This window comes from Microcebus murinus, chromosome 12 (genome assembly GCF_040939455.1).
Source record: "Microcebus murinus isolate Inina chromosome 12, M.murinus_Inina_mat1.0, whole genome shotgun sequence".
In the NCBI taxonomy this organism is placed as follows: domain Eukaryota; kingdom Metazoa; phylum Chordata; class Mammalia; order Primates; family Cheirogaleidae; genus Microcebus; species Microcebus murinus.
This window is the reverse complement of record NC_134115.1, coordinates 76894285-76908988: the sequence shown is the minus strand read 5'-3', so window position 1 is coordinate 76908988 and position 14704 is coordinate 76894285. Positions and strand designations below refer to the sequence as shown.

The following is a 14704-nucleotide window of genomic DNA, read 5'->3' as shown; positions in this document are numbered from 1 at the left end:
GCACTTGCACGCACATTATTTCATCCAATTTGCTCCTCACAACAAGTCTGAGAGGTAGGCGTTGTTATCTGCTGCATTTCACGCTTGAGGAAACTGAGGCTCAGGAGGGTGAGGCGACTTGTCAGAATTCACACCAGGGAGCTTGGCAGAGCAGGGATTTGAACCCAGGCTGCTTTAATCGGGAAGTCAGTATTCATCCAAGCGTACCATGGCAGCCTCGGAGAACTCTTTAGATGTTGACATCAAACCCAAGGGAACCATTTGCTCTGTTGTTCTGTTTCTCTTATCCACAGTTGAGCGAACTGAGAAAAGCTAAGACTCTGAGTTTAGAACCTCAGCTTGGGCAGAGGTGGAAATATTCTCTTTAATTCACCAAATACCTGCACAACCTGCTCCCAAATCTTAGCTTGGGGGCAGTATTATAACGTGAAGCCAGACCTTAAAAAGTCAGAGTTAGAAGAGGCCTTTAGAAATCATGTATCCAGGCCTGAGTTTTTCTTTATGTGCCAGTAGTAATCAAATGGTAGCAACCGCCTGGAATACTGACATTCTGGGCTGGGACCAGGCTCAGTGGGGAAAAATACAGTGATTGCTTAGTGATGTCTGTTTTGGGTGTGAAAGTAAGAAATAGTGACTCATGGATAAGGTGTTTTCCATTCCCTTGTACATTAACCCTTCCCATTCTATAGATGGAGAAGTTGAGGTCAGCTTATGTGATCAATTAAAACCTGCAGTTGTGAAGGGAGAAATTTAATAATTAGCTAGAAGCATTTTTTATTTATTTTTTAGTATTCTACCTCCTGAAAGCTTAGAACAAATTCAAAGATTACTGGTTGCCAAAGCCCCCCACATAGTCATAGATGGCAGAGTAATTGGTTGTCGGACTTCCCATTATCTTATTTTGGGGTATGTGTGTGTGCGTGCACACACACACACACACACACACACACACACACACACACACATATGCTCAAAATACATCATTGCCTGAAGCACTGGAGACTGTCCCCACTGTCCTTCTCCCTAGGGGAAGCAACAAGAGATTGTCACTGTTTTAAACTAGTTACCCTAATTCTATTCAAACTGGGACCCATCCATACTCATCTCCCTGCTACAGATACAGTCCCAGGAGGCGGGGGCGTGGCCTGAGAGAGCAGGACTGTTAGATAGGACCCTTTTCTCTCAGCAGTCTTTCCCTGAGAATGTGGACTCTCCATTGAGATGGATGTGGAACTTTTGTTATCTCTCCGCCTTCAGCCCCTTAGTGAGAACAAAAAGGTCTGGAGGGAAGAAAGATACACAGATGGAAGCTTTTGCCTTCTCCAGGTCATTGTCAGCAGGTCTAACTTGCCAAGCTGAGAGCAGTCTCACTCCCAGGCAGTGTTCTGAGACTCCACACCCCAAAAGCACCTTTCTTCCCACTCTGACCCTCATTTCTCTCCCTTGTCCTTTCAACTCTCCATCCTTCCCCAGTAGTTCCCTGAGACCCTCATATATATATCAGACTCTGTATGAGGTGCTCAGGATGACAAGGTAAGTGAGACACAGCCCCTACTCTCAAGGAGCTCACAGTCAAAAAGACTAACAAGTGGGCAGATTATTGCAACCCTTTTGATAAGTGCTGTGGCAAAGGGAAGCCTAAGGCACACATGTGTATGCAGGGTGAGGAGTGCAGAGAGCAAAGCCCAGAGATGGGCCCTGAACTGTACCCAGGGTGGGCTGGGACATTCCCCTGGAGGAGGAGATGTCCAAGCAGAACCCTGCAGGGCGCCTGGCATTTGCCAACTGGAAAGGTGGAGAGGAAGGACGTTCCAGGCCAGGACCCAGATGCAAAGCTGGATTTGTGGAAAGGCCTGTCGCCGTTGGGGAATGCTGAGTCCTCTTGCACCAGTTAGGAGCAAGAGTACCTGGATGCCCTTAAGTGCTCCTGGGAAATACCGGTGCCTCCTTTTTTAGACCTTTGAACATCGCTGTGCCTTAGACTGCCAAATAGTTAGAGAAACTTCCCTTGCCTCTGTGTGCAGATGAGAAATGTCACAAATAGGAAAGCCGAATCTCCAAAAATGCCTCAAATTAAGTAAAAACAATGGGCCAGTGTGGGAGGTACCAAGAGAATAGTTGGGGGAAAAAAAAAACATTTGGACCTCATATGGTTTTATGAAGATAATATGAAATCATGTGATGACTGGTCTATAGTAGGAACTCAACACAAGTCAGTTATTGATGCCTTCTCCTTACCAAAAAGGTATAATTTTCAACAAATAACAACATACATATCAAGCTACATGTGAGTCATCTGTTCCATTTGTCAGATGTGTGACTTAGGTCAAGTCCTTTTGGTTCTCAGAGCCTTAATTCCTTTATCTTCGAAATGGGTATAATACTGCTTGTCTTTCAGCATAGTTATGAGACTGAAATGAAACAATGTAAAGTGATTGTCACTGCACCTGGAATATAATCAATGCTCAGGAAATGCTAGCTATTATTATTATTAGGAGACATAATTAAGCCATTGATGGTTATTATTACTATTAGTTTCCGCAAGCAAACGGCATAACAATGTAGCTCTTTCCAGTCCTGACTACAGCAGCCTAAGATGTATGCCTTTTTCCTGCCAGACTATCTAAGTCATGGCTGTTTCTCCCTGGCTAACCTGCCAGCTTTTGAATTTGAGCTCTGCGAGAACCTGGTGGTGGGAGTAGAGGGCAAAGTTGTCAGATAGCACCACCTGCATCCCAGCAGCGGGGCACAGGGGAGCGTGTTTGCACAGCTGAATACCAAGCTTACATTGTTCAAGAAGCACGTGTAGGTGTGTATGTGCGTGTTGGGGGAGAACGTGCCAGAGGAAAGGGAAACAGTGAATTGCCTGTGTTGAGTTCCTACTGTATGCCAACTAAGCACGTGATCTGCTTCCTAACAGCCCTGTGAGGTCCAGATTAGTATCTCCATCTTCCAGATGAGAAAACTCATCTGCTCAAGGTCACATGGTTGATAATAGGCAGAAACAGGATGCCATCCCGGGACACTGTGACTCCAGAGCCCCCATGCTCTCTCTACTGCATCCTTGTAACAACAGATACCATGGACTGAGAATTCACTATATGCCAGGAGGAAAGCTGGGCACTTCACATACACGATTTCATTTCATCCTCTCGACAAACAACTCTCTAAAGTGGGTACCTTTATGCCTAAGAAACTGAGATTCAGGAGTGAGGGGTAAATATATATATAATTCAAAGGCACAGAATTGACCAATGGTATTCTCTCTTGCCTTCTCTTTCTTCTATCTTTTTTTCCCTCCAGTCCTCTATTTACATTTCACTGTTATCTAGCTACAGTGGGCACTCCAAAAAGAGTGTTCTCTTTGAGAGACCTTTCTCTTCTCCCTGCAATGATTAGAAGTGCTTGGTCAGGAAGAGTGAAATAGGAGGCGACAGATCAGCATGATGTAAGCCTGTATGGCGCTGGCCAGCCAGCCTCAGACCCTCGTTTCCTAGCAACCCCTGGGCTCTGGGTCACACTATACGCTCTGAGACCCGCCTTAGAGACCAACTTGACCCTCGCTACACTGGGTCAGAGCTAGCCTTGTTGTCTTCATTCTGACACACCAGCCCTAGACCCCAAGCCTTCCTCCTTATGGTCCTTTGTCCTCGGGTCCTCCTTACTGTCCCTTGCCATTCCACAGATCCCGGGGAGTGAGGGGCTCATTTTGGAGATCTTGAGTATGGAAGTCACTGGAGTCAGGGTACCAGAATCATTGAAATTTACAACTGGAAAGATCTTAATTTCATAAACCCATTAATATAGATGGGGAAAATGGAGTCCCAGTGAGAAGAAACAAGTTGTTCAAAGGGAGTCATAAATTCCTATCAGGATCAGGACTCACACAGGATTAGTACTCTTTTTTTTTCCCTGCCCCATCCAAGAAAGTGTGCTGAGAGGCAAGCCAAGAGACCATGTGTCCGAAAGTATCTCTTTTTTGTTTGTAAAAGCTTTGTCGAAATATAGTTCATATACCACACAATGGAAGATGTCTTTTTGAGTCTTCTCTTCCAGTGGTTAACTTTGCACCAAGAAAAAGTTTGGGAACGCAACTTTCAATTATTACATAGTTGAGAAGATTCTCTAAGGAAAAGCAAAAAACCATCCCTCCCACCTGTCTACCACACCCCATTTTCTGTTAGACTTAGTGATTCAGGGAGACAGCCAGTGGGAGGAGCCGGAGGTACCATAACCAGCTGTTGCGAATTGTGACACAAAGTATTCACACGTATCAACATATGAACCAGGCTGACCCCATGCACTGGTTTCATTTAGCAACAATCATAGTGCCTACTGTATTTCAGGTACTGTGCTAGATGCCGTGGATACAGCAGTAAATTAGATGGCACTCTACTTTCACAGAGCTCATTCTAGTCTTGGAAGAAGATAGATAACGAGAAAAATCGCAATGACATGTGTAAGCACTAGAGGAAGAAACAAAGCAAGGTGCTTACACCTAACTCAAACAGTGAGGTGGGTTGGAAAAGGCATTCGGGAAGACCTGAAGGAGATAAGATTTAGGCCAAGAAAAGGGAGAGTAGGGGAAGGGAGAGTGTTTCAAGTAGCAAGAAAAACTTGTGCAAAAAACTCACAACTAATGGACTCAGTGAGCATTGTAGAGGGGAAGGGCATGCCTCTAACCCTCTCTTGGGTAAGGCAACGTCATAAAATGTAACCAAAATGTTTGTACCCTCATAATATCCTGAAATAATAATAATAAAAAAGTCTCTGAGATAAGAAAAAAATGTGGATAGAGGAGAGTGCTAGGGAGGGATGGAAGCGGTGGCGAGATAAACCTAGAAAGATCGATGGGCAGGAACAAAGTCCCACTGGAATGTGTAGACCATGTTAAGACATTTGAACTTTTACTAGCAGTGATTAAAGGCCATTTAAAGGTATTATATATTATTTCTAGCATTTGCACTTTGGAATTTGACTCTGGCTAGGGCTGGACTTGGGATGGGAGGAAGCGTGTGTGAAATGTTAGATCAGAGTCAGGATGGATCAGTTAGGAAGTTGTAGTAGTATTTCAAGGAGAAAAATAATAGCAGCTTAAAATGTAGCAGCCATGAGGATTAAGAAAAGAATAAATGCGTATGAAAAATACTAAGTTGCTAGTATGATGAGAACTTTGTGACTGAATGGTACAAGGTGGGAGGCGAGAAATGAGGAAAAGGATTGGAGATGGTGCCAGGCTTTCTGGCTGAAGTGCCTGCATGAATGCTGGTGTTCCTCAGGTGAAACAAACAAACAAAAAAGAACAGCTAAAGTCCTGGTAGAGCTGAATTCAGTTTTTGATATGCCTCGTCTAAGGTTCCTAAGGGATATACAATTGATGATATAAAATAGGCAATTGGATATATACCAGTCTGGTGATGAAAAGGAAGGTAAGACATGAAAAATAAAGGTTCAGCACCTAGTTGCATAGATGATTGAAGTCATAGGAGAAAACAATATCTTCTAGAATAAAAGTAAAGTCACCCTTTTGCAATTTGTTTGCCGAGGAAACTGCTTTCCTGTCACACACAGTATTGTTTCTGATATTTTATTTTAGAGAGGCTTTATTTCATTCAGAGAGGCTGCACATGCTGTTCATTTTGGGGCAGCTTTTACTTGCATGTAAGATGTTACGGGGCATTGAAGAATAGTCTGAGTACGTATTAAGCAGGCTGGAGTTAATATGTCCGTTTCATTGAGGAATGGACAGGAATATGTGGCCATCACCTGCATAGCAGAAGGGAAGAATGCATGCTTTCAGGGTTTTTGCTTTATCATTTGCACCTTTCCTTCAGCCAACAGCCTCCTATGCCAGGGGACATGTGTCCATTCGTATGTGACTTTTGTTCCAGTGTATCAATTAGTGCAAATTTTATTCTCCTACATCCCGCCCCTGCTTCTTGGATCAGGTGAGGAAATATGCATGTCCAATCCCTCTCCATCCTTTGAGCCACAATAGTTTTCATTTAACTTTATTTATAGCACTCTTACAGCATCATTAAATGTGTCAAATAAGTCTCAGATCCTGGAGCCTGAGAGATTTCGAGATTTATCATTTTTAACTTTAAATATTAAATGTCATTTCACAAAGCATGTGGCTTTATTCATGTGGCCGCTCAGAAATTAAACTTGTGAAGTTTTCACTCATCACAATATGAAGTTGTTTTCAATATTTAACTCTAAACATTTGTTTTCACTCTGAAGTAGCAGGGTGGACCCCCATGCAACATTTGGTTCAGATATTGAGAGTGATAGTGCCACACACATCCCAAGAGGATATAAAAAGATGTGTTTACTCATATAATGGAGGTTTCTAGGGAGACCAAAGAGGGCTTCCAAGCAGGCACAGAAATGGCTTGAGAGAGCAGGGACAGAGGACTGGCTTGGGTGGGGAGCATAGGGTTAGGTTGTGTCAGTTCCCAAGTACTGTTTGGGGCTCACATGGATTGACCTTCCCTCTGGCACCAAAGGTAGGAAATACCTAGGCTTTCTTATTAGCTTGTCCAGATGTGAGGCCGAAGGGGAAAGAGGGAGCCAGTAGCGGGGCTTGAAAGCTGTCAACAGTCAAGTATCAAGAATGGAGTCAGAACTTTTATTATAATTCATCCATGAAGACTGATGACTGAAATGTACCATGTTTCATTTAACTGAACTTGAACTTGTTTAAGTAAGCCATTATGGCTTTCTATGCAGCCCACAGCCCGAGGCTGGTAAGAGAGGTGAAAGTTCCATTAAATGTCTTGTACAGTAGTCCAACATTGTGTACTTTGGGAAGTGAAATGAGTGCTTTGGTCACTGTCACTAGTGTCTGGGACACTGAAGGGGACAAGGAGTGTCTTAGTGAAGCCTTTTATTATGGATTTAATATGTACAGAGCTGACGTGATTTGCATTTTGGATATCTATGGGGCAAGAGATTCGGAGTTCTTTACCTCAAAGAGGCAACCCTGGGTAGGGAGCTGTTTTGGCTGCCACTGGCTGGAGCAGACGAGCAGATCATTGGCAGTGGTCCAGGAGTCTATAGAACTGTACAAACGCGCTGATTGTTGGCCAGGGCATTCAGTGCTAAAAGGACCACATGAAGTTTAGCTAGTTGTGCTGACTCTTGAGTCCTGTCCCATTATCAGGGATTGTCCCAGTTAGGGGCTAAAAATCAGGAGCTTTCTGGCAAGCTCTGTCACATATGATGGAGGTGATACCATCTATAAAGTATATCTGCTCCTTTTGCTGTTAACTCAGTTGATTCCAAAGGCTCCCCATGTGTCTAAGGGGTCTGAAAAAGGGGGTGACTTTAACCAGCACCATAGCATCTGCCAAGGAACTGAGGATGAGGTGGGCACCTTCTCCTGTAGATGAGTTATGCCAGGTTTGTCTCTCTCTAGGAAGAAGGTCTCAGACATGCTCAACTTTCACAGTGCGGCTTCCATGACCCAAGGCGTAATAGGCAGCTGGGTGTCGAGTCACAGGCTCAGAGCCCAATATGCAGCATGCAGCCAGCGATTGTGTTCTGATGGTGTGGGGCTGCAGGGGCAGTTTCTTTTACCAGATGTCTGTGGGCAACTTGTGGCCATCAGGTGTGGCCCAGAGACTGGAGGCATGAGGCATGAGAGGAGGTTGCTAAGCCTCTAAGTGCAGGGCTTTCTGGAAGGCACTAATCTGAGTGTGTGTTGTACTGTAATTCTGGAGGCTTTTGTTGCACAGGATCCCGATCAAGGCAGGGCAATTTGTTAGTAACAGCATAAATGGGCTTAAGCAAAATTTGTAAATGAGGAATATATTGTCTCCAGAACCCCCAAAGGACTAAAGCATATCAGGCTTATTTTAACATTGTGGATGCTGTTTCTTGCAGGTGACAGGGGTGGAATGTCCCTCAGCTCAATAGCTTTCAGGAATTTATCCCAGGTGGAAGGACCTGGTACAAAGTGTGGGGTAATGGTCCTTCTTTTTTCTTTGAGCTCTTTTGTAAGTTTGTGTGCCCTCAGTAAGTATGTCGAATGAATCCACCAGGAGGGTGATGTGATCAGGATGATGTCATTTCTGTGCTCCGGAAAAAGCTGGATGTGGTTCAGATCTTGTCTGAAAGATAATGTGAAGTCACTGCTATTGAGGTACCCCATGGGTAGCTGAGTAAAAGGGTATTGGGTTCCTTTGAAGGGGAAGGAAAACTGTGGCTGAGGCTGTTAAAATAGGCACTGAACATATTAGCCTAATCTATGACTGAAAAGTAGTTACCAGTTGATTGGATAAAGTTAATAATTTTAATAATATTTGATATTGTATCCTTAATGGGTAGACCTTCAGCATTAAAATGGCAGTAATCTACTGTGAAGTACCATTCATTCTTTCTAGGTTTCTGAACAGGCTAAATTGGGCCATTACATGGTGAAGCAGTGGGGATAATCACTCTTCTTTAAATAGGTCTGGTATATGGGTCTCAAACCTCAAAGGTCCTGTTTTAATTTAAACTGGGCCATATTAACTATTTTAACTAATGGGAAAGGGGGAGGTCCATGCCATCCCACTTTAGCAAGCTGATTTGTAAGTGCCAAAGACTTAATTCAATTTTAATTACCCATTGGGTCAGAGCATCTGTGTCCACTATGGGGTATTTTAGGGTAGTGGGTGCTATAGCTATGAGGAATTTAGGCAACAGCTCTGATGGTTATGATGAGGCATACCTATTTGTCTTTCTTACATGTCTTAAAATGTCCTTAGTAACTCCCCTAAGATTACTGGGGGGGTACCTTGGTTAAATTTAGGTGAATTCCAATATAACTGAGTTTGAACCCCAATATTGATTAAGACCATGAAAGTTTGACAACTGGTACATTTCAGCAAATGTTAAGAGTTAATTCAGAACCCAGGTTGCAGAGGTACAAAAGCCAATTAGCAACTTTTTATCTGGTTTTGTTGTTGTCATATAGATTATTTTAGTAAATTTTGGATTTCTAATTGGGTCAAAATGTGGACCTTTGTTCCAGTTTTTTTTTTTTTTTTTTTTTCCTCCACCTGTATCCAAGTGACTATGTGTGTGTGTGTGTGTGTGTGTGTGTGTGTGTGTGTATTTACCATATATGGTTTGATGGTGGTGTGGGGGCAGGGAGAGAGAGAAGTCCTCTCTTGCTCATGTTTATAAATTTCTTCCTTCAGAGAGTTGTAGATTCATATCATCAGGATTAGGGTCTCTCACATTTCACTAGTTGCTTTATAGGGTTTAAGGATCCTGTGCTTAAGTCATGTTTGAATTAACCCTTTGGCTATTCCATGGGCATGTCGTGTATGTTTTTCCCTATAATCCTGAGGATCGGACTTTTTTTTTTTTTTTTGACCACAATAGCATAGGAAGTAGCAGCAACAAAGGCATTTTGTAAAGTCCTAGTGAACTATCTGCTTTTGGGAGCACAGACCATAGCATTCCACACGGTCTATCCTACATATGTGTTGCCTGCATATTGCACAGGCTGTCAGCATTTCCTCTGAGCACTCCACAGAATGGGGGGGTAACACTTGGTTGGGACAAACAACCAGAAGTCACAGGGTAAGAGTCATTCCCCTGAGCCTAGTGACAGTCATAGCTTATGCTGGAATCCAGACACAATTCAATCTGAAACAGAGAACTGGACAGAGACACATGACCCAGGCCCACTTTGCTCCTGCCCCTAAAATGCCAATTATTAAAACTTCCAACTTAGCTGAGTAAATCTGTAGTGGAGGCTTGGTGGGGCTCAGCAAATGCAGCACAAAGCACGAGACTGCCAGCCGACAGTGACTCAAAAAACACACCAGCCACCAACACAGCCAGTTAGCAAACCAAAGCAGAAGAGGAAAGCCCTCCAGTGGTGGTGGTGATCTCTTAGACCCTCTGCTTGTTGCACCAAATGTTTTATTCATCCCCCAGAAGAGAGAGGTAGAATCTCCCCACCTAAAACTTAGTTCAGATGATGATACTGGTGCTACTACACTTTCATACCAAATAGGTATGAAAAGGTTTATTATTCAGATAATGCTTTCTGGGGAGAGCAGTGTGAGTTCACAAGCAGGTCCAGAAATGCCCTGAACAGGGAAAGGACACCATCTTGGCTTTTATAGTGGCTTGGAGGTAGTGCTGGAGTGAGGGTTTCCATGCATGGGCTAGAGCTTAGGTAGTCTGAACTTCCCTCTGGCACCAAAGGGGGAAACACTAGAGTTTTCCTACTGGTGTGTCCAGATATAGGGCAGAAGAAAACTGGGATTTTAAAACTGTCAGCAGTCAAATATCAAAAAATGAGTTAGACTCTATTATAATGTTACATCGAGATTACACGACTCATTTGGTTTAAGCTTTTGAGCCAGGGAACAATTTGATATTATTTCAGGATTTTTAAAAGACAGAACATTTATTTCTCAGAAAACACCAGTGATTCTAGTAAAAAGATATAGAAGCTTGAGAAGGGGTTTGCATTTTTAAATTGCACCTTTGTCCTTTACCTTGCCCCCACCAAGGACTCCAAGGAGATTGTAATCCACACCCTACCACCTCCATTAGCAATAGCAAGGCCTCACTGAGCCATGGTCACTGTTACAAGGAAGTGATGTGGCCTAGGCAGGAAAAAGAGAACCACCTGAATTATTACTTATAGGAAGGGCCATGGACAAATGGACCACTTTAGACCTTTAAATTCCTTTAATGCCCCTTCACTTTGGAGTGGTTTTAACTTCCTGCTGGTCCCAACTTCTCACTCTTCACTCTAATGTTGTACCTTTGTTCTTGATGTTCCCTTTCAAGGCCCTTCAGCAACCAGATCCTCCCAACTAAAAATAGTCTTTGCTCAAACACTTGTCACTCCATTTCTATCTTGTACCATTTATCCTATTCTTCAGTATTTTGTGTTGTTTGCATACCTTATCTCTGCAGCCACACTACAGCTACCTGATTCATGAATTGAAGATTCATGATTGACTCATCTTTACATTCATTACTCATACAAGTATTGCTAGTAAAATAAATAGTAGACGGCTTATATATGTTTAATGAGCTAGTGAATAAATGGAATCTGATATTTTAATATTCTGTGATAATATGTGATGTTGTTATAGTTACAACCAAGTAAACTAACTAAATCACCAAAAGAAAACCCTGGTTTCTTACCTGTGTAGGAAATGCATGCATTTAACTTACACTCACAAACTCTGTTTTCAGTGAGGATTTTAGTGAGTTACTAATTTTCCTTTGGGATAGGGGAGTAGACTTTTCCCTCACCAATTTCACATCATCCTTGTATCACAAAAATGAAGGTAAACTTCAGATACATTTAGTTTACTATAATTTCAAAAATACCCTGGTCTGCTAGGGATTTTTCATCCACCAGCTCTTCCCAATAGTGCAGTGAAATGTGAAACAGAATCATTATATTACTAATGAAGAAACTGGGTCTGAAAGGCTAAATGACTTAATGGTCATAGAGCTAATAAGTTGGGGAAGCAGGACTGAACTCCGGCATCCCTGCTTATAAAACCCAAGCTTTAACCACCTAACAATGAGATTCTTGACTTACTTTTATTTTTATAATTATTTGAGTTAATGAATGCTGACCTGGAGGAAAAATCCTTTTAAGCTAGCTATCAACAGGGATAGCTAAACATGCATGTTTCTAAGTTGTTTTTTGTTAATTTTTAAAATCTTTCTCTGCATATATATATACATATATATTTAGCTAACTGTATATTAGTGTGTATATACATATCAAATCGATTTTAAATCTTGACTCCATTTACCTCTCAAAGAGTCAAGATGGCATCTTAATTACTTTAATCAAATAATTAGACTTTAGGTTTCATTTGCAGCTTCCTAGCGGGATTCAGTGCTGTGAATGAGTTTTGCCTGTTCCTCCAGCAATCCGACTCCTCCTCCAATAGGCTTTTTAATTAAGAGGCCAAGAAGTGCTGAACATGTGTTGCATCACCAACATGGGTCTGAAATCTCCCCCATCTTTTACTTGAAGAATGTGCATCAGCTCACCAGGAAGGGAAGGAAGCCTCTGCCCCCTACAAGGGAAGTCACATTTTCTGAATTATGTACTTTTACATATACTATTCCATCAATATCATTTAATTCTCACAACAGCCCTTTAAAATATGAACTGTCATTTTCTTTTACCAGATGAGCAAACTATAGCTCAGCTGTCAAGTAGCTAATAAGTGACACAAAGTCACAACAGTTGGGGTAGAGAAGTTGGACCAAGGCAGGACTGATTCCAAAATGCGTTTTTTTCCCCTACTATTCTAATGCAAACACAATAAAATTGTAACAAAGATTACACAAACACATTGGGGGAAAACTCAGCCACAATTCCAGTTGGTTAGCAAGTTAATTTAAATCACAGCTAGAAGGGATTTTGGTGACCTGGCCCAACATCCTTATTTTATAGATAGGAAAACTAACGTTAAGAGGCATGGTGATCACCTGAGGTCACACAGCTGGTTAAAATGCAGAGCTCTGATTCAGACACAGGCCTGACTCCAAGTCCAGTGATATTCCCATTAGAATATGCTGCCAGTCCAGGAGCTGCCTCACTAACTTCAGACTTATACAGGGTCCCATGAATATTAATGATATTGACAAGTTAAAGCCATAGGTCTGGAGTCTAAGTGTATTTTGCTAAACAGCCTTCTGCTTCACCACTGCCCTGCTTGTAAAATTTGTGCAGGCATCTGTTGTTTCATATCTGTAATTTGTTTTGAGATGCCTTGAGGGGAGGGGTGCACATCCTGAGTGCAAATCAGCATCCCAGTCAGGTGCAGAGTAGAGACCTGAGTCTCATATTAGGTTCTGCCTTCCATTTCCCTCCTAGGGAGAAGGGTAACACTTCACTTTTAAGAGGCCATTAATTAGTACTAGATTAAAAGTACAACTACTTAAGCATTGCTTGCCTTACCCAGAGGAACACTGTAAAACTCAAGCCAAGTTTTTCCTACTGATTAGAATAATGGAGTGCCTGCCCCTCTGCAGACTAGCTCAGACTGGAGTGTACACCAGGATTATTTTCACAATAACTCAGACACTGCCCATACCTGGCCATTGAGGAAGTTCAGGTTGCTAGAACACTAGATTTCAAATATTTCAGTCAAGAAAGACTGTGGAATAATTTAAGAGGAAATAGACATATCACTGTCATTTATTACAAGTTTTTCTTTTCTACACACCTGGCAGAGTGCCTGCCCCACACTAGGTACTCAATAAATACCGTATGAATCACTGCTCCAAAACCTTAAATTCTATATAATTACTCAGAATGATAAAGGGAGGAGCTTAGCCAACCTGTATGTCAATTGTTTGCCATTAGTTTTTTTATAGACCTTATAAAACAGCTTGTCTGAATATAATCCCTTTTTATCTAACATAAGGAGGCTGAAGGAAGACTCAGATTATTGCCATCCCATTACATCAGGTAAATAACGGAGACAATTATATACTATACTAGGCACCATGTCATATGCTAGTAGTTGGAGATTAGTTAGCCCCCAGTAAAGCTCAGATGTAAGGAGAAATAATTGCAACACAGTGATTTATATGACAGTAGAAACATCAAATAGGTAGAGAGAGAGTAGAAAGAACAGGTAAACAGAGAGACTTGGAGACTTGTGGCTAGGGGGAAGAAATGCCTCAGAAAGCTTTTGGTTGCAAATAGAAACCTATAAAGCAAGAAGGTAGGCAAAAAGGGAGATATTGTTTGGGGTGGTTGGCTCACCTCACACCACCAGGCACTCTTTTGAGAAACTCAATAAAAGATGTTAGTAACAGCTATCATTTATTGAGTATTCCAGGAACGAAACCAAATATTTTCATATCTGTTTTGACACACCTTTCCTGGAGGCAGGGATCATTTTTATCATTTTCGTGAAGAAGAGTTAAGAGACTTGACCAAGAGCCCATTGCTAATAAGATGGACCTGGAAGATGAGCAGTGCTGTAGTTACTGGTTCTCCAAAAGTATTCTGTAGATTCACAAGTTTGCAATGGCAGTGCAGGAGGGGAGGAGAGGGGAGAAAATAGCCTACACAAACCTGCTTCAACCACAGCAACTGCTCTTTGATCTATTTTACATAACAGACTTGAATAATAAGACTTTATTTGGATAAGGGTACTTTAAAAAACAAAACAAAAACTGCTGTAATTGAACAAATTAGTTTCTTGGGGCCGTCTGCAATTTAGTCAACATAGCAGATAATTAAAAATTGACTTACTAAGCACAACTTAAAATCTTCACATTAAAGGGAAAAAAGAAACCAAAACATTCAGACCACACTTCCATTCTGAGCAGTCAGATGCCCGCTTGCGGGCCAAGGCATGAGCTGGGGATGGATCGTAATGCTGAATGCCAATCACGTCCTTCCAAAAGCATGGGCAGGTGGAGGACTCCCAGCCTTGTTTACCCCAAGCCAGCCCACAATATCATATTCATTTCTCTGCTTCAAACCACGTGCCAAAGCCATGGGCTGCTGTTATTGCCTCAGCAAGTCCCCCACTGACAGCAAAGACAGATCTCCTGCTGCCAGGTGCCACCACAAAGTGACTCTAATAACGAGTGGAGTCATTTGTGATGCACTTTTAATTGGATCGATTTCCTCTCAATTACATAATCTTTGAAACTCGGATGCAATTTCATAATCAGAACGTGGTACTTTCTC

General features: G+C 42.1%; 1 protein-coding gene across 3 annotated transcripts in view; it reads left to right on the top strand.

Moving 5' to 3' along the window:
* Nucleotides 1-14704, top strand: part of ASTN2 (astrotactin 2) — an 852746-nt gene that overhangs the window by 616932 nt on the left and 221110 nt on the right. The gene's annotated exons all lie outside the window — the stretch shown is intronic.